The following is a 19,550-nucleotide window of genomic DNA, read 5'->3' as shown; positions in this document are numbered from 1 at the left end:
TCTATTTTACAACATTTACGAAGCTATGCTAACTCTATCTCATGCTTAAATGTTAGAATGTGTCTGACCTTAATAGTTGCTCATCTCCTCCATGGCGGAATCCAGCTTTTAGCACATCATGGTACAGCCGTTGACACAGGGCATCACTCCTAGGTTCGACTCCAACAACATCACCATGGTCTTCTGTCTTCTTAATTGGAACACGTGGGCTGATGTCTCGTATGGAACGGAATGATCCTACGCCGCACAATAATAGATCTTCTCCCAGCGGCAACTGATGTCTCCTGTCGCTTTCTCGTACACCTGGGCACGCGCCGTGATATATTAGCACTTACGGGCGAGCATTCGTGCGGTCTAATGCAACTGAAAGGAAATGCAGTATTAACATTTGTATCTGGTTAGATGCATATTTCCTTATTTTGCATATCAGTGTACTCCTGACATTCATTTGCATAAAGTTTGAAACTGACAATCATGCGAAACCGCATACGGACTTCTGTCCGAATACCACGTACAATAAAGTTATGTGCTACTTCATTCTTCCGCCTAAGCTACGCTAATTACTGTATTTACAATTTACGGCGTTTTTTCTAGCTTATCGCCTAATATTTCGGCAGATTAAATTCTGTCCATGTGGAAATGGTCCATTATAAGAATGTTAAAATATACTGTTCATTTCGAGCCTACACCGACTTAAGACTAAGTTAGCGTTCAGGCTACACTGGATTTCTGCTTATTCAAAGAGCAATTGTAGCAGGTAAGAATTGCTTCTAACTCGTGTCATCTTGATCAGCTTACCGCTCAACTTATGACACACGTTTAATGTATTTACTGGTAACTTGAATACACAGACAAAGAAAAGTTCACCGAAATTCGAATCACAGTTCTAAAAATGCTTTGTTCTATCTTAGTGCGATCGACACGCGACACGTACCTCCGGGTCAGAGTTGAGTGTAGAGAATGATCTCCGCGTCACCTGAGCTCACTATTTATTCGAGCGACTATCCAAGCCATGCTATGTTCTTCTCCGCTCGGCCCCACTTGAGTTCCTTGCGTGGGGCTGGCTTGATTCTCACTGTACTCGAGATGAAGATCAATTAATTAGAGGAGATGATAATTAGCTTAATGAGGCATATCAAATCACTCAGAAAATTACTCGCAATATTCCTATCGTTTTATCTTCTCTAGATTCCGTCAAATACAGTAGAGACAATACGCGACACTCAGCGAGATATCGAGGGACAGCTATTAGAGCTCTCTCTAGCGGGTAGACCTGAGAACTACTGATTCTGTCATAAGAGCACGTGTATTTGTGTGTGAAGTTTTTGGTGTTATTTATGCGTTTTCAGTGAGTTGTCATAATTCAATAGTATCGTGTGTCATTCCTTGATATCTCCTCTCAACATGAGGAGAAAGGTATGTGCTGTGTTTGGCTGCAGTAACTATGAAGTAGAGAAGAATGCACGGTCTTTCTTCCGTTTGCTTCATGACAAGAAAAAGTAAGTAATATTGTGTTTGCATATATATTCTTCCAGTGGCAAAGATATTTTTATAGTACTTCATAATCTTCTGACCTGCTCGACCCATATTTTAACTGGCTTAAAATATAATACGCATATTTTATTATATAGTGCAGCAGTTAACCTTCAATACCGATGTGTTGTTGTAGGTGTGATCTTTGGGTTTTGAAATATGACAGAAGTGATTTGGATAACGTGTACAAGAAAGAAGGGACGTTACGCTTATATAAGAATTATAAGATCTGTTCAGATCATTTCCAGGCCAGCGACTTTAGAAATCCTCGTCTATACAGCGAAGGGTATGTTACATTTTTACTCTAATTGTACGTAAATATTCCTCAAAGCATCACTATCGACAATATTTTCATTCTCTTATCCCTCTTCTCAGATTACAGCCAGGATTTTATAGATTTTCTTACTGTTAGTAGGCTTAATGTTAAGACGAAAATTATCTGCTTTTAAATGTTAGTTCATTGCATCATGTGTGTAAGGAATGTGCCGATATTTTTATTGACAAGTGTCTTAATGTGATGATACAATGATGTTTAAATGAGAAAGAAGACAAATCTAACCGTAAAAGTTCAGGGAGGAATGCTAAAGCGAAAAAAGTAATGCATAAATGAAAGATCAAGCCATTTCACAGCAGTCCATTTCACATATATAAATCAATCAATCAATCAATCAATCAATCAATCAATACTGATCTACATTTAGGGCAGTCGCCCAGGTGGCAGATTCCCTATCTGTTGTTTTCCTAGCCTTTTCCTAAATTATTTCAAAGAAATTGGAAATTTATTGAACATCACCCTTGGTAAGTTATTCCAATCCCTAACTCCCCTCCCTATAAATGAATATTTGCCACAGTTTGCCCTCTTGAATTCCAAATTTATCTTCATATTGTGATCATTCCTACTTTTATAAACGCCACTCAAACTTATTCGTCTACTAATGTCATTCCACGCCATCTCTCCGCTGACAGCTCGGAACATACCACTTAGTCGAGCAGCTCTTCTTCTTTCTCTCAATTCTTCCCAGCCCAAACTTTGCAATATTTTTGTAACGCTATTCTTTTGTCGGAAATCACCCGAAACAAATCGAGCTGCTTTTCTTAGGATTTTTTCGAGTTCTTGAATCAAGTAACCCTGGTAAGGGTCCGGTACACGGGAACCATACTCTAGTTGGGGTCTTACCAGAGACTTATATGTCCTCTCCTTTACATCCTTACTACAACCCCTGAACACCCTCATAACCATGTGCAGAGATCTGTAACCTTTATTTACAATCCCATTTATGTGAGTACCCCGATGAAGATCTTTCCTTATATTAACACCTAGATACCTACAATGATCCCCAAAAGGAACTTTCACCCCATCAATGCAGTAATTAAAACTGAGAGGACTTTTCCTGTTTGTGAAACTCACAACCTGACTTTTAACCCCGTTTATCAACATACCATTGCCTGCTGTCCATCTCACATTTTCGAGGTCACGTTGCAGTTGCTCACAATCTTGTAACTTATTCATTACTCTATAGAGAATAACATCATCTGCAAACAGCCTTATCTCTGATTCCACTTATTTACACATATCATTGATATAAGAAAACATAAAGGTCCAATAATACTGCCTTGAATAATTCCCCTCTTAATTATTACCGGGTCAGATAAAGCTTCACCTACTCTAATTCTCTGAGATCTATTTTCTAGAAATACAGCAACCCATTCAGTCACTATTTTGTCTAGTCCAATTGCGCTAATTTTTGCCAGTAGTCTCCCATGATCCACCCTATCAAATGCTTTAGACAGGTCAGTCGCGATGCAGTTCATTTGACCTCCTGAATCCAAGATATCTGCTATATCTTGCTGGAATCCTACAAGTTGAGCTTCAGTGGAATAACCTTTCCTAAAACCGAACTGCCTTTTATCGAACCAGTTATTCATTTCACAAACATGTCTAATATAATCAGAAAGAATGCCTTCCTAAAGCTTACATACAATGCATGTCAAACTTACTGACCTGTAATTTTCAGCTTTATGTCTATCACCCTTTCCTTTATACACAGGGGCTCCTATAGCAACTCTCCATTCATTTGGTTTAGCTCCTTCAAGCAAACAATAATCAAATAAGTATTTCAGATGTGTTACCATATCCCAACCCATTGCCTTTAGTATATCCCCAGAAATCTTATCAATTCCAGCTGCTTTTCTAGTTTTCAACTTTTGTATCTTACTGTAAATGTCATTGTTATCATAGGTAAATTTTAATACTTTTTTAGTATTACTCACATCCCCTATCTGGACGTTATCCTTGTAACCAACAATCTTTACATACTGCTGACTGAATACTTCTGCCTTTTGAAGATCCTCACATACATACTCCCCTCGTTCATTAATGATTCCTGGAATGTCGTTCTTGGAACCTGTTTCTGCCTTAAAGTACCTATACATACCCTTCCATTTTTCACTAAAATTTGTATGACCACCAATTATGCTTGCCATCATGTTATCCTTAGCTGACTTCTTGGCTAGATTCAATTTCCTAGTAAGTTCCTTCAATTTCTCCTTACTTCCATAACCATTTCTAACCTTATTTCGTTCCAACCTGCACCTCCTTCTTAGTATCTTTACTTCTCTGTTATAATATAGTGGATCTTTACCATTCCTTACCACCTTTAAAGGTACAAACCTATTTTCACATTCCTCAACAATTGCTTTAAACCCATCCCAGAGTATGTTTACATTTTTATTTACCATTTTCCAGCGATCATAGTTACTTTTTAAAAACTCCCTCATGCCTGTTTTATCAGCCATATGGCACTGCCTAATTGTCCTAATTTTAATACCTTCCTTTCTTTCATATTTATTTTTAACTACGACAAAAACATTTTCGTGATCACTAATATCATCTATTACTTCGGTTTCTCTATAGAGCTCATTTGGTTTTACCAGCACCACATCCAAAATATTCTTCCCTCTAGTTGGTTCCTTCACTTTCTGAATCAGGTGCCCTTGCAATATTAAGTTATTTGCCATTTGTTGTTCATGCTTCCTGTCGTTAGCGTTACCTTCCCAATTGGCATTTGGTACATTGAGATCACCCGCCACAATCACGTTCCTTTCCTTATCGTTTCCCACATAGCTGATTATCTTATCAAATAATTCTGAATCAGCGTCAGCGCTACCCTTTCCCGGTCTGTACACTCCAAAGGCATCAAGTTGCCTATTTTCTTTAGAGATGAGCCTTACGCCCAGAATTTCATGTTTTTCATCCTTAACTTTTTCGTAGCTTAGAAATTCTTCTTTCACCAGAATGGATATTCCCCCCCCCCCCCACCATTCCTATCCTATCTCTACGATACACTCTCCAGTTCCGTGAGAAAATTTCTGCTTCTGCTTTTGCTTTTAATAATTTTAAAAGTTCGCCCGCTTTTTCAATTCATTTCAGCCCCTTAAATGGATTTTCCGAAAGCAAAAAAATACGTGTTTCATTTCTTTTAAAGGAGATTCCAAATATCAGTTGTCACGTCTGTACGTCTGTAACACCTTCAGTTTTTTTAAATATAAGTATTCTCATAAAAAATATTCAAATTTTTCTTCACTTCTTTCCACCCCTCTCCCCCCTCAAGTGGACTTTCCGAAAGAAAAAAGTACGTGTTTCGTTATTTTGCAAGGAAATTGAAAATACGAACTATCACGTCTGTGACAGATTCAGTTTTAAAGATATAAGTACCGTCGTGCACGGAATTCAAATCCTTCTTTACTTATTTTCAAACCCACTTAAGTCGATTTTACAAAAATGAAGTGTTTCTTTATTTTTAAAGGAGATTCCAAAGACCAGTTTTTACGTCTGGAACATCGTTAATTTTGAGGTATAAGTATCCTCATACAAAGAAATCAACTAATGTTTCAATTCATTCACGCCCTCCCCCCGTAAGTTGTTTTTCCGAAGACAAAAGAATAGGTATTTCTTTACTTTGAAAGGAGATTCCAAATACAAATTTTCATGTCTGTAACATCTTCCGTTTTTGAGATGTAAGTATCCTCATAAAAATAATTCAACTCCTTTTTTCAGCCGCCCCAACCCTCGCCCGTAAATTTGATCACCCCCACCCACCCACCCACCCACCCACCCACCCACTCAAAAATGCGTGTTTTCTTTAATTTTAAAGAACATTCCAAATACCAATTTCCACGTCTGTAACATCTTTTGTTTTTTGAGATATAAGTATCCTCATAAAAATAATACAGTTCATTTTTCACCCCACGCCCCGCCCGTTAACTTCATCCTCCCCCCCAAATACGTGTTTCTTTATTTTAAAGGAGATTCCAAATACCAATTTTCACGACTTTAACCTTCAGTTTTTGAGTTATTTCTCCATAAAAAGAATTCAACGTTTTTCACTTCCTTTCTCATTCCCCCCTTAAGTGAATTTTCCGAAAACAAAAATACGTGTTTATTTATTAAGGATCTTTCAAATACCACTTATCACGACTCTAACATCTTCAGATTTGAGATATATTTATCCTCATAGAAAGAACTCAACTCCCCTCCCCCGGACCTCTCAAGTTGATTTTCCCCCCAAAATGCGTGATTCTTTATTTTTTAAAGATATTCCACTTACCTGTTTTAACGTCAGTAATATCTTTAGATTTTTAGATATAAGTACCCTCATAAAAATATTTCAATTAATTTTTCAATTCTGTCACCCCCTTAAGTGGGTTTTTCGAAAACGGAAGATCCATGTTTCTTTATTTTTAAAGGGGATTCCAAATACCAATTTTCACTTCTGCAACATCTTTAGTTTTGAGATATAAGCATCCTCGTACAAAGAATTCAATTAATTTTTCAATTCCTTTGCCCCATTCAAGCTGATTTTCCGAAAAAAGAAATACATATTTCTTTATTTTTAAAGGAGACTCCAAATACCTACAAATTTTCACGTCTGTAACATCTTCAGTTTTTTAGATATCACTGTCCTAATAAAAATCACCCCTTTTTCAGTCCTTTTTACCCACCCCCTTATGTGGTTTCTTCCGAAAACAAAAAATACATGTTTCTTTATTTTTAAAAGGTTAAAAATACCAGTTTTCACATCTTTAACATGTTAAGTTTTTGAAATGTTCTATAGATATGCCCATTTTAAAAATTAACCCCCTTTTTTCACTTTCACTTAAGTGGATTTTTCGAAAACAACTTATCTATGTTTCTTTACTTTTACAGGAGATTCCAAGTACCAGCTTTCAGTTAAGTGTCTGAGATATATAGTAGGCCTAGATGATATATTTTTTTCAAATTACACTCAGTTTGTCACTCCCGTTCGCCCTTGTTCACTGAATTTTTCAAAAACAAAAAATACGTGTTTCTTTACTTTTAAAGGAGATTCCGAATACCAATTCTCATGTCTGTAACATCTTTAGTTTTTGAGATATGAGTATCATCATAAAAGGTATTCAACCAATTTTCCCACTTTTTTCACCCCTCTTAATGTGATTTTGTGAAAACAAAATATGTGTGTTTCTTTATTTTTAATGGAGATTCCAAATACCAATTTTTACATCTGTAAACTTTTAAGTTTTTGAGACATAGATATTCTCATTTAAAAATTTCACCCCCCCTTTTCACCCCGTTAGCGATGGAATACCTGAAAATCCTTGCTTAGTGAGCACCTATACCCTAATATAAATGTATCCTCAAAATTTCATTTCTTTATGGTCAGTAGTTTTGGCTCGGCGTTGATGAATCAGTCAGTCAGTCAGTCAGTCAGGACATGTTATTTTATATATATAGATTTATGTGAGGGGCATAACATTTCAACAGAAATCCATACCCTCACCCAGTGCTTCATTAATTTGCACCCTGGGTGTAAGTACATGATTTTCAATCTCCTCTTTTACTTTCCAGAAACGACATCTTTTGTTTTTGAGATATAAGTATCCTCATAAAAATAATACAGTTCATTTTTCACCCCATCATCATAAAAGGTATAGTAATAATAATAATAATAATAATAATAATAATAATAATCATCATCATCATCATCATCATCATAATGTGAAGATGTAGTTGAGAACAACAAATAATATGAAGCACAGAACAATGTGATAGTGAGAGTCAGCAGCAAAAATAGTGCAGTTCTTATGGAGTAAACAATTCAAAAAGAATTGAAACTACTTCTGAATGCAGTATAAAAAACAATAAAAGGTAGGATACATCAGGAAAACTAATGGTAATAGATCAAACATAGACTACCTTCACTGTCATTTTCTTGTGTCTGATCCAGCTTCATTATCTACCTTTAAATGATCTTAAACTATTACAGGCGGACAAGTTCATAAAAATGATGTACAACTACTTTTTTAAACAAACCTATTACATATATAATATAGACTACACCAACAAGAAGTGTGTGTACATGTGTGTCCCACCCATCTTTCACCATGCTTGACTTTCCTTTTCAAATTTTCAGGGACCCTCTGAATGAAGAGTCCGTTCTAAATTGAATTGTGCCTCCTCATAAGCCATCTCTGGTAGTATTCTTGCTTCAGACTACCTGGTTCTCACAGCGAGTATGTGATGTGTTTGTAGAATCAGTTCCTCTCATGTGATCAGAGTCCAGTGCTTAGTCTCAACAGTACTGATTATCCCAGTTCCATATGTCATTGGAGCATATCCCCAAATGGGGTACGAAGAAATATGAAATAGGATGGACAGCAGAGTAGTATTGTTCATTAGGAAATCCACGGCACACAACACAATTTTTAGGCACATTGAGTGATGCAGATAGGCTTGGTGATAGCAAGAAATAAGGCAACATTGTTTCAGAATAATCATAATGTGAAGATGTAGTTGAGAACAACAAATACTATGAAGCACAGAACAATGTGATAGTGAGAGTCAGCAGCAAAAATAGTGCAATTCTAATAGATGATTTTAGTTAAGAGATTGGAAATATAACAGAAGGAAGTGACGAGGTAATCAGCAAGTGCCAGGAAGCTATGGAAAACGCTCAAAGAATTTAAACAGTACCGTAGTAAAGGAGTAACCACTAAAAATTCATTCTTGAAGCATTCGGGTGTTCACGATGAGAAACCTACAACCTGTTTTCCAGTCAGTGACCAGGTCAAGGATGGAATGAATGAAGCTCCATCTAGCGGCGAGGACAGGAATTGTGCCGGCTGCCGAAGCTTGTCGCACTCCTCTGGGGCAATGATTAATGACTAACAGATGAAATGAAGTGATAGTGGAGGGTGTTGTTGGAATGAAAGATGACAGGAAAACTGAGTACCCAGAGAAAAACCTGTCGCGCCTCCACTTTGTCCAGCACAAATCTCACATGGAGTGACCGGAATATGAACCATGGAACCAAGCGGTGAGAGGCCGACGCGCTGCCTCCTGAGCCACGGAGGCTTAGGGTGATCACGATATACGTTTGTAATAGACTGAGGAGCATAGTAACTGAGTGGCATCGTCACTAGCTTCTCATTAATGCACCTGCGGTTTGGATTTTACATAAGAGAAAAAATCAAGAAATTTGCTCGATATGTATGCATATTCAGAGGGATTTGTTATTATGTCAGCCACTATCTGACCTTCAGTTACCGAAGATACAGAAAATGATGTCTGTGTGCAACCAGTGAAGGAAAATTTCCAAGTTAAGGAAATTAGACAAAAAATACTGGGATGTGATACGTCCAAAGATTTAAAATATAGACATCAAAAGAACAGGATACGAAATAGACATGGCAAAATGCAGAGTTGCAGAACTGGAAAAAGGAAGAGCATATATTGGCACAACATTGTGCGTAAAAATGGAAAAGTTCACATCCTGGTGGAATGACACTATCAGGAAAATATGTATGTATAAAAGGATGACACATCAAAGAGGGCATCAAACAAGAAATTCAGTACATAGAGGGAAATAATAAAGCCAAACAAAAAATGCGTAGAGTCTTACAGAAATTTGTGGGATGAGTCCATTAACATTCTGGATACATTAAATAGCAGAGAAACCCTACTAGATTGTAACAAAATATATATCAGTAGGAGGGAATGTCCTAAAAGAGTGATTTATGTGCAGTATTCAAGGAACTGATGGTAGAATAAGAACTTAGTTCAAGGTAATTCCAAGGGCCTGACAGGCATGTATACTTCTTAGTTTAAATGTACCATTACAGAAAGGTGAAATTCAGTTAGCTGTAAATCTTGTCACTTTGGGTCATAACAGCTTGCTTTTAACAGTGGGCTGCAGGGAAACTTGTAAGTTAGTATGTCAGAACTTGAAAAGGACTGGCAGTTCTTATGCATGTTGGAGTCTAGAGAATAGTTGTTATTCTGACACTTGATTTTTCCGTCTTGACATCTTTCATCAAAAGCTCTCTCCTACAAGTAAAACTAATTCTTCCACATTGAAACAAGAGGAGTTCTGCACCATTCAAATCAACAAATAATCGGCCCATTTTAGGACTAGAATATACTGGAACAATATTATTAATTTTTTTATCAAGTTTGTAACAAGAGGACTTTTTAAGATAGTCACTTTAAGTTGCTTTTTTTAGGAAATTTTTAAGCATTCATGACTCATCATCATCATCATCACTTTTGTATCATGTTTTCATATATTTCTAGTAGTATTTAAGATGTCTTTGTCAATTGTTCAAAACAACTGAGGCTGGCCCAATGAAGACTGAAACATGTACTGGGAGAAAAAATGTTCACATGACTGAATTTAATATTCAATTGTCGTGTAAGGTACCTATAAATTGTATTGAAAGGTGGACCAATAATACAAATTCACTTAAGAATTAGTATTTATGATTTCATAAGTCAGTACAGAACTATCATGAGGTTGATTGTTTGCAACAATCACTTCCTTCGCAAAAGGTGGGCGTGTGGCATTTAATTTCTGCTGAGAAAATAATTGGACCAATTATTTTTGAAAACACCATGAATACTACTGTTTATGGCATTTGTGGAGCAATTAGATGACAATGGACTTTTCATGGGTACTTCCAGCAAGATGACACCATGTGTCACTCCTTGAATGAGTTCATGGCACTCATCAGCAGTTTCTTCATTCATTCATTCATTCATTCATTCATTCATTCATTCATTCATTCATTCATTCATTCATTCATTCATTCATTCATTTACTTAGCTTCCATAGACTGTACAATTACATATTTTGAAATATGCCCAACAGTATAGGAATTGTTGAGTAATTTCTTAATACTAACAATAATATATGCACAATAATGAACATTTTGAAAAAAAGAAAAAGGAAAAACAAGAACATCAAATACCTCAATATTAGGACAGCACATCCTAATTTTGTTAATAATAAATAATATTCATAATCAATACTTACAAGTCAAAATAAAAATCTATGAGTGTGGTGTTAACAATAGGTACCGTATATAATGTGACATCAACATACCGTATTTTAAGGCTATATACTAGATATTAAGTACGTTTACAAGTGAATAAGTAATAGCATCATTACCAGCACTTCATTATGTATTCCTCTGTACCGGTACTGTAGAAGCAGCTACTCAGCAGGAGATTTTTTAAAGCTGTGGTAAATGAACTTAAGGGACTAATATCTTTAATCTTATTTGGTAGCTTATTGTATAATCTGATTCCAACAAAGTCTGCATGTCTCAAGGCAATGGTTTTACTCTCGTGCTCGATAAAAATATTATTTCTTGTTCGCGTCTGGTAATTGTGATTGTCAAAATTCTTTCTGAACTGATCAATATATTTTTTCACGTGTAGAATGCATTGCATGATGTATATGCTTGGTACTGCAAGTATCCTTAGGCCCGGTTTCATCAACACATGTTAACTATATACTAACAAGTAGTTAGTTAATACTGAGTGAAAAATGTAACATCTTGTTAGCTTTTCTTGCATTTCATCAAACCTTTCCTGTGAAATATTAACTAATCGACTGTTAACTCTCCCAATATTGCGAACTGGTGCGAATCAAGGAGGCTGTGGTAAGAACATGGTGTTTTAGAGTGTGCCCCGATGCGCTTTTGTTTGAGTACATCTGTTAAATATGGCGCGTGAAGTGAAACTGAGTCGTAGTTCTAATTTTCCCTTCTTCGAAAAGGAGTTGTTAATTGAATTAGTAAATACAGAGAAGTTATTGAGTGCAATCGCACAGATGGCTTGACGATAAAATAAAGGACGAGGTGTGGGAGAAAGTCCGGGAGGTTTTCAATGTGGTTAACAGATACTTTCTTAGCGGGTATCCAATATCACCTAACAAAATCCCTTCGTTAATTGTCCCCACTTCAAACAGTGCTCTGATATGACAGTTATTTAATACTGTACCGTCGTGTACAGAACCATGCCACCTAGCAACTATATCTCTGTTTTAGAGGTTAGCATCATTAATCACGTGAACATTAACATTAACAGAGAAATATCCCTTCCGATTACGATATATTTCGGCCCTATTTCCTCCAGGTGATTGGATTCTTACATGTGTGCAATCTATTGCACCTAGAACACCAGGAAAACGGCTTATTTCATAGAAGTCGCGGATAATTTGCTGACGTTCTTTTACTCAAGGGAATTTTACATACGGTACCTCCTTCTCATGGATGATATTGCTGCAGGCACTCAACAAACAACTCTACTAACAGTGGCTTTAGAAATTCCAGCATTGTATCCGACCATTATGTGAAAAGAACCAGTAGCAAAAAATCGTAATATTATCAGTACCTGCAACATTGGAGAAAGAGGTAAGTTTCTCTTCGTAGGATATTCCAACCTCACTCGGATTTCGTCAACAACCTTAGCAACGACTATTTTCGATAACCTGTATCTATGAAGAAATTCTGAATCTGTCAAATTTTCAAAGTCATTACGTCGCTGAACTCTTCTTCGATCAGGATTATTGGTAAAAGATCTAAATAGAGTAGTTCCCCATCTAAAGGGAGATTCACAGCAGCCATTTTGGAACAGGTTGCTAAATGCTATTGTTAGCCATTTAACATGGGAAATGGCTGATGTTTACTTTAATACGCATTTTAACATATGTAAACGTTAACAATTGTTGATGAAACGCAAATTTTCTTAAATTGTATGTTGAAATGATTTAACATCTTGTTAAGTACTAACATGTGTTGATGGTCTGCAATGATCTAACCTGTTACGTTTACATATAATTCTGATAGCTCGTTTCTGTATTCGAAAAATAACGTTAAGATTCGATTTGTAGCAGCCCCAGAGGCCAATAGCACAAGAGATGACTGAATGGAAATATCCAAAATATGCTATTCTAACATATTCTTCACTATACCTATTAGATAAGATCCTTAAGGCAAAGCAAACAGAACTCAGAGACTTCTCTGTCTTTTTAGTATGTTTGTGGTCAACGTATTTTCAATTGCATTTCATTTAATATAAGGTTGTATTTTTTGCAGTTTTTTCATGGTAGTTAGATGCCTTGAATTCCATGTACCGGTATTGGGTCTTTTTCAGGTTCGGTGTTAACTTGTTTTTCCTGAACTATGATTCTAACCTAGACAAGACTGCATTTGCTGCAATTTCTATAGACATAGGGTCAGGATTATTAATAATAATGTTTGTATCATCAGCATACAGAACTGCAGTTTCTACTTGATTATTGTGAGGAAGATCATTCACATAGATTAAGAAAAGAACAGGCCCTAAAATACTACCCTGCAGAATACTTAAGTCTATGTTTTTCACCTGAGAGTGATATGTCTCATTATGCACTTTACTGTTACAATGTGTAATTTCAACAAACTGGGATCGTTTATCCAGGTATGATCTAAACCAGTCATTAACAATTCCTCTAACGCCAGTCAGATATAATTTGTGCAACGGTATTTCATGATCAACAGTAGGCCTATTGAATGCCTTTGAAAGGTCAAAAAATAGTCCTATCACAGTTTCATCATTATGAAGAGCATTTACGACCAACTGTTAAAATGTGATACAGCAGACAAAGTACTTCTGCCAGCTCTGAACCCGTGTTGTGCATTATTTAACAAGTTATATTTGATTTAAAATTTAGTAAACCGATCTTTTATAGCATATTCAAATATTTTGAAATAACAGTAAGCATTGATATCGGTCTGTAATTATGTAAATCATGTAAGTTTCCACTTATAAAGACTGGGATAACTTTAGCTATTTTTAAGAGATTAGGATACTGACCACTAAAAAATGATTCATTGATGAGATAAGTTAAAGGCTGTACCAAATAAGGAGCAGATTTTTTAACAAGTTTGTGGGAATTTCATCTACACCTGTGGAAGTTTCATTCTTCAAAGACTATATGATTTTAAGAACTTCCAATTCTGATACTGGAGTTAATTGCATAGAGTTTTGCACAAAGGTTGAGAGTTCTGGTAATACATCTGTGTTATCTGTGTTATCTCGAAAAAACCTTTGGCTTTCAAGACACCAGGTTTGACAACAACAGATCATTTCTTGTGGGCCTATCTTAAAGAGAGTACACTTAAGAAAATGGAAATTGCAACAACATGAAGGCATTGGTCATTTGTGTTGATTTTCAAGATATGGAACGATGCCATGTAGCTTTGTAAACGATGAAAGTTTCAGACCCATTGGATTGTTGCTACAGGTCTCCCCACGTGATTGGTCGCGGAGGAATCTACTCCAGTATACAGACTCTGGTGTAGCGTAGTTGACTTGTAGTCTGTGCAGTGAAGTGTTCCCCGTCAAACATGCCTCGACGACAGAGAAGAGCACGCTATCAACCCCTGTCGCCGTTTGAGAGGGCTCGGATAATTGGGCTGTGTGAGGCTGGATTATCGTTAAGGACTGTCGCTGCACGTGTTGGCCGACAGGCATCTACGGTACAACGTGTATGGTAGCAGTGGTCAAATTAAGGCACCCACACTCGCAGACCTGGCACAGGTCCAGCGCGACGGATAACTGTGAGATAGGATCGCCACATAATTCGGATGGTCCGGATTGAACCCCATGCAACAGCAGCGCAAATTCGAGCAGCTGTGGCACCCCACGTTACATAACAAACAGTTGGTAAACGCCTGCGTGCAGCTGGCTTATGAGCCCGTGTCCCTGCAGAAGGTCTTCCACTGACCCCACAACAGTGACGTGTAAGGCTGACCTGGTCTCAAGAAAGATCGACGTGGGTCGACGAATGACATAGGGTCGTCTTTAGTGATGAATCGCGCTTCTGTCTTGCCCGCAGTGATCGCCGGAATCGTGTGCGCCGACGTACCGGGGAGAGGGGCCGCCCAGATCTTATTGCCGAGAGGCACACAGGGCCAACACCAAGCATTATGGTCTGGGGAGCTACTGGCTTTAATGTGAAATCACAATTAGTGCTTGTTGAGGGCACTATGACTGCTCGACAGTACGTTGATAGGGTACTCAATCCAGTGGTTGTCCCTAAGATGGCGAACATTGCTAATGGGATGTTTCAGCAGGACAATGCCCGGGTTCACACTGCACGCATCTCCAGAGAAGCTCTCCACGACATCACAACCTTAGAGTGGCCCGCCAGATCCCCGGACCTCAGTCCTATTGAGCATGTGTAGGACATGATGGGTCGACAACAGGCCAACCGTCCTCAGCCACCCACAACTCTGGAACAACTGACCCGTGCAGTGCAGCAAGCATGGGCCACAATTCCTCAGGAAGCAATACAGGGCCTTATTGACTCCATGCCTCGACGAATTCATCAATGTATTGCAGTTCGTGGTGGGCATATCCTGTATTGATTGTTGTCCAAACTTGCGGTCAGAGGGACCCGAAAGTGTAATAATCGAATCACAACCGAACATTCGTCCTGCATGTTCAATTGCAGCAATGTAGCACTACTCCTTCTGGGTGTTGCAATTTCCATTTTCTTCAGTGTATCTCCAAGTACAGACCAAGAACAATTCAGGACTTCCAAGCAAACATCATGCCTGAAATAACCAATATTGGTGTAGGACATGTTGAAGCATGTATCACAAAACAGGTGAATCACACAAGAATGTGTCATGAAAAGAATGGGGGTCACTTTCTGCATTTGGTGTGACGGTAAGCCATTTCCCCACAGTTTACACCTAATTTGGATCCAGTAACATCGTTGTAAGGTTATCATATCAAATGCTACAGTTATTTAAAAAGTTGGACTTCCTACTGAAATACCCTGTATAAAGCAACGATGAATTCCATATTAACTGATTTAAGTTTTGGGTTTACATGAGGCAGGGAGAAGGGAGCAAGTTATCCATGAAATGGACTCAGTTGTTGAGGGTAAGCGAAGCAAAGGAAGCCCTAAGAAATGATGATCAGACACCATGTATTAAATAACTTGAAAGTAAGGAGAGTACAGAGGTGATTAGTTCAATAATAATAATAATAATAATAATAATAATAATAATAATAATAATAATAATAATAATAATAATAAAAATAATAATAATAATAATAATAATAATAATAATAATAATAATTATAATAATAAATAAGCAGACTTCAATGAAAACATGTGAATGCATGCATGAAAATTCAAATAATCACCAATTATTAAAACAAGTACTATTGGCAAATGAATATCAGACAATCCCAATTATTAAAAAAAATTCCTACATCCTCTCTACTGCAGACAATTAACCTTTATTTCATTCTTCTTATTCTTATTCTCATTCTCATTCTTCTTCTTCTTATTATTATTATTATTATTATTATTATTATTATTATTATTATTATTATTATTATTTAGTAACTTTGGAGAAGTTGATGCATTTCCAGTAAAAACGTACTGTATGTAATGGAAGAATTATCTCTGCAGGATCTATCTATGGAATGACAGTTCTAACAAGGAAAGAAATTATCAGCAGTAGCAAAGCCAGTTAGGAGGAAGGTGACACTATTGCAAAGAACTGTTCTCCATGTTCTCATAATGTATCTGTTTAAATATATAAAATAATCTGAATATGGGTATTTCATGGTGTACAATTCTGTTAATTTAATGTAAATGGAGAGAGAAACATTCTCAGATTGTAAGCAAAGTAGCCATATTAATTCTTGGAGAAACTTCTGATTTTAAAATGTTGAGATGCACTTCAAGCAGTGGCGGTGGGCTCTCAGGAGCACAGGAGCACGTGAACACCCAGTTTTAATACATATTTGCGCATTCATGGATAATTTAAAACTTTCCTTTCTTTCGACCTGATTTCGACAATCGATCGAAAACACTCGACTTATATCGAAGCTCCGTTACACCGACAGTTGTTCGTTTTGACTGACAGTGCAGCGAGCACACTGGATAATGCGCTATTGTGCTGAAGACTATACGCATGCGCAAAGCAGATGACGTCATGGTTTTCTGCACTGATATTCCCATTAGCGAAGAGCACGGCAAGGTACGTGCCTTCTCGTCTAGAGCCACCCTCAACCCAGTGTCAGTATGACAGTTGACCACAAGGGTCCGCCACCTCCCCTATTACGGTTAGCCACAGCCTCCCAGGAACTACTATTGCATTACATTACAGGCAGATTTCGCTAGTACCCTAATTCTGAATAGGCATTTTCTAGCTCGTTGTGAACAGCTGTTTGTAATCGCGGGAAGAAGTTTGCTTTACCTTGTGACTGGAAAATCTTTTCAAGTGAAATTAATTTAAGTGTTCTGTTCTGCTTCTGTGTTTGTACGGTTTGTGACCATGGTATTCTTTGTGTAAGAGGAAATGAATTCGGTTCAGGTAATTTTAACCAGTGAAATATTAACCTATCAGGGTAAGTTAGAATTTAAAAGGCTTGGACCGAACAGACCAGACTTGATTATCGAAAAATTTACAAAAACTGACAAACGCGAGTATAGGCGGAAGTTTAAGAGAGAAGTGTACGAAACACGCAAGTGGCTCTGTGGATGTAGATTTAGGAACGCGCTTTTTTTGTTTGCCCTGTTTATTGTTCAACAAAGAAAGAAGTGAATGGAATTCAGCTGGGTGCACAGACCTTGCTCATTTGAGTGCAAAAATAAATAAACATGAAAATTCTCATGCACACAAAAACGCCAGTATTGAATTCCCTACGGTAGTATTGTCTATAATTTCCAAGACGAGAATAATTAACATATGACACAGTAGAACTCTGTCGGCCCCGTGGTGTAGGGGTAGCGTGCCTGCCTCTTACCCGGAGGCCCCGGGTTCGATTCCCGGCCAGGTCAGGGATTTTAACCTGGATCTGAGGGCTGGTTCGAGGTCCGCTACAATTGAGGAGCTATCTGACGGTGAGATGGCGGTCAAAAAAGCTGGTAGACCATGGGGTTTTGTTTGGTTCTACACTAACACCCAGGTGAAGTTCGTGCTATTTAAAAACCAAGAATAGTGCTCGCATCCTTCAATATTCGCAGTGTAATAAATTTATTGTGCATTTTACTTTAGTTCTACACTAACAAATTAGTCTCGTATAAAATTTATCCTCAGTTACAGGGGTTCTACCAAATTATTTGTGAAGAAGGAAACGTACAAGGAACTGTTAGTGAAATAATTTTTGTACCTATGTTAATTTTTTGCTGATTTGAGACATGAACAAAAATGTTGTTGTGAACACCCTAAAAATGTTGTCACGAGCCGCCACTGACTTCAAGTGCATGGTATTTTATGTAGTGACCTGAATTGAATATTTCTTCTCATTTCAGGGAAGCACTTCATGTTAACAAAACTTTCAGAACCAACATCCAGAATATGAAGGAACATCTTAGGACATTTCAACATCTGGGAACACTTTCATCATATTCTGCAAGAAAATACAGTGCATTGGATCCAGTCTCTGGAATGAAGTACAATAAAAAATACACAGAGAAATCTCGTGAGAGTACTAATCATCCATCATCAGATGTCAATGAAAATGACAACAACAAATATTATCCCATTTCCCCAATGAATTCTGAAGCACAGAATATTGACAGAACAAAGCGGTGGCTACTCCTTCCAAGGATGGCGCTAGTGCTTCCCCTGGGACGTTTCTCTAGCGGAGAAGATGAAGGTTTGCATGACGAAAGTATGACAAATCTACAAGAAAAACAAAATACAAGAGATTGCAACTGTAGGAAACAGTGTGAATGCATGAACGAAAACTCAGATAATAACCAATTATTAAAACAAATACAAATGGCAAATGAATATCAGACAGTTCCTATTATAACAAATATCCCTAGATCCTCCCTACTGCATAAAATTAACCCTTCCTTGGTTGAGAAGCAAAAACAGAAAACCAATGGCCTTAAGAAGAACAGTCGTCATGGAAATAAAAATCAAGAAGGGAATCAATGTGCACCAACTTCAATTGTAAATGAGGTTTCAAGACCAAAAGGTGCAGTTGGTGGGGATCCTATAAATAGTCTTCAAGACACAAAGGAAACATTCTACCTAAATGAGAATACATATGATACAATATATCTGGACTGTATTAAACAATGCAAGCAAACTCACAAAATAATGTCAGTTTCTGATCGTGATTGTCATCTCCAACAGAGTAGTCAAATTGAAAACAAGGAATCAAGTGAGAGAAGAATACCTAATGTAAGAGACTATCAAGTGAGAGAAGAAATACCAGAGGTGGAAAAATGTAGAGAATATATGTCAAGTGCTACGGTACAAGAATCCAACCTAAGCCAATTGGATGATAACTGGAAGCCACACAGTGTCTCAGAGCATAACTTATCCCCTAAATACCAACATGATATTGCCATAACTCACAAGGTATCACCTTCTCTTGGAAAATTGGGTGAGTCTCAACCAGATCAGTACCCTGAGAGGAAGGATGTTGCTGACTTAAAAGCTGAAAACAGGAAAGATTCCTGTGAACAAATTGTGGGCATCACAAAAATTCCTTATAACGATACAAGTAGTCAAAAAACACAGTCTTACTTCAATAAGTACCACAACCCAACACAAAAGGTCAATACTTCTCCTGCAGGATACCCTACAGAAAGCAATCAGGATATAACTGATAAAACTGAGCATTCTTCAACAAAAATATTTAAGATAATCAGTGGAAAAGACCACAA

The sequence above is a fragment of the Anabrus simplex genome, chromosome 2, assembly GCF_040414725.1.
Source record: "Anabrus simplex isolate iqAnaSimp1 chromosome 2, ASM4041472v1, whole genome shotgun sequence".
In the NCBI taxonomy this organism is placed as follows: domain Eukaryota; kingdom Metazoa; phylum Arthropoda; class Insecta; order Orthoptera; family Tettigoniidae; genus Anabrus; species Anabrus simplex.
The sequence above is the reverse complement of the archived record's forward strand: the minus strand, read 5'-3'. Positions refer to the sequence as shown.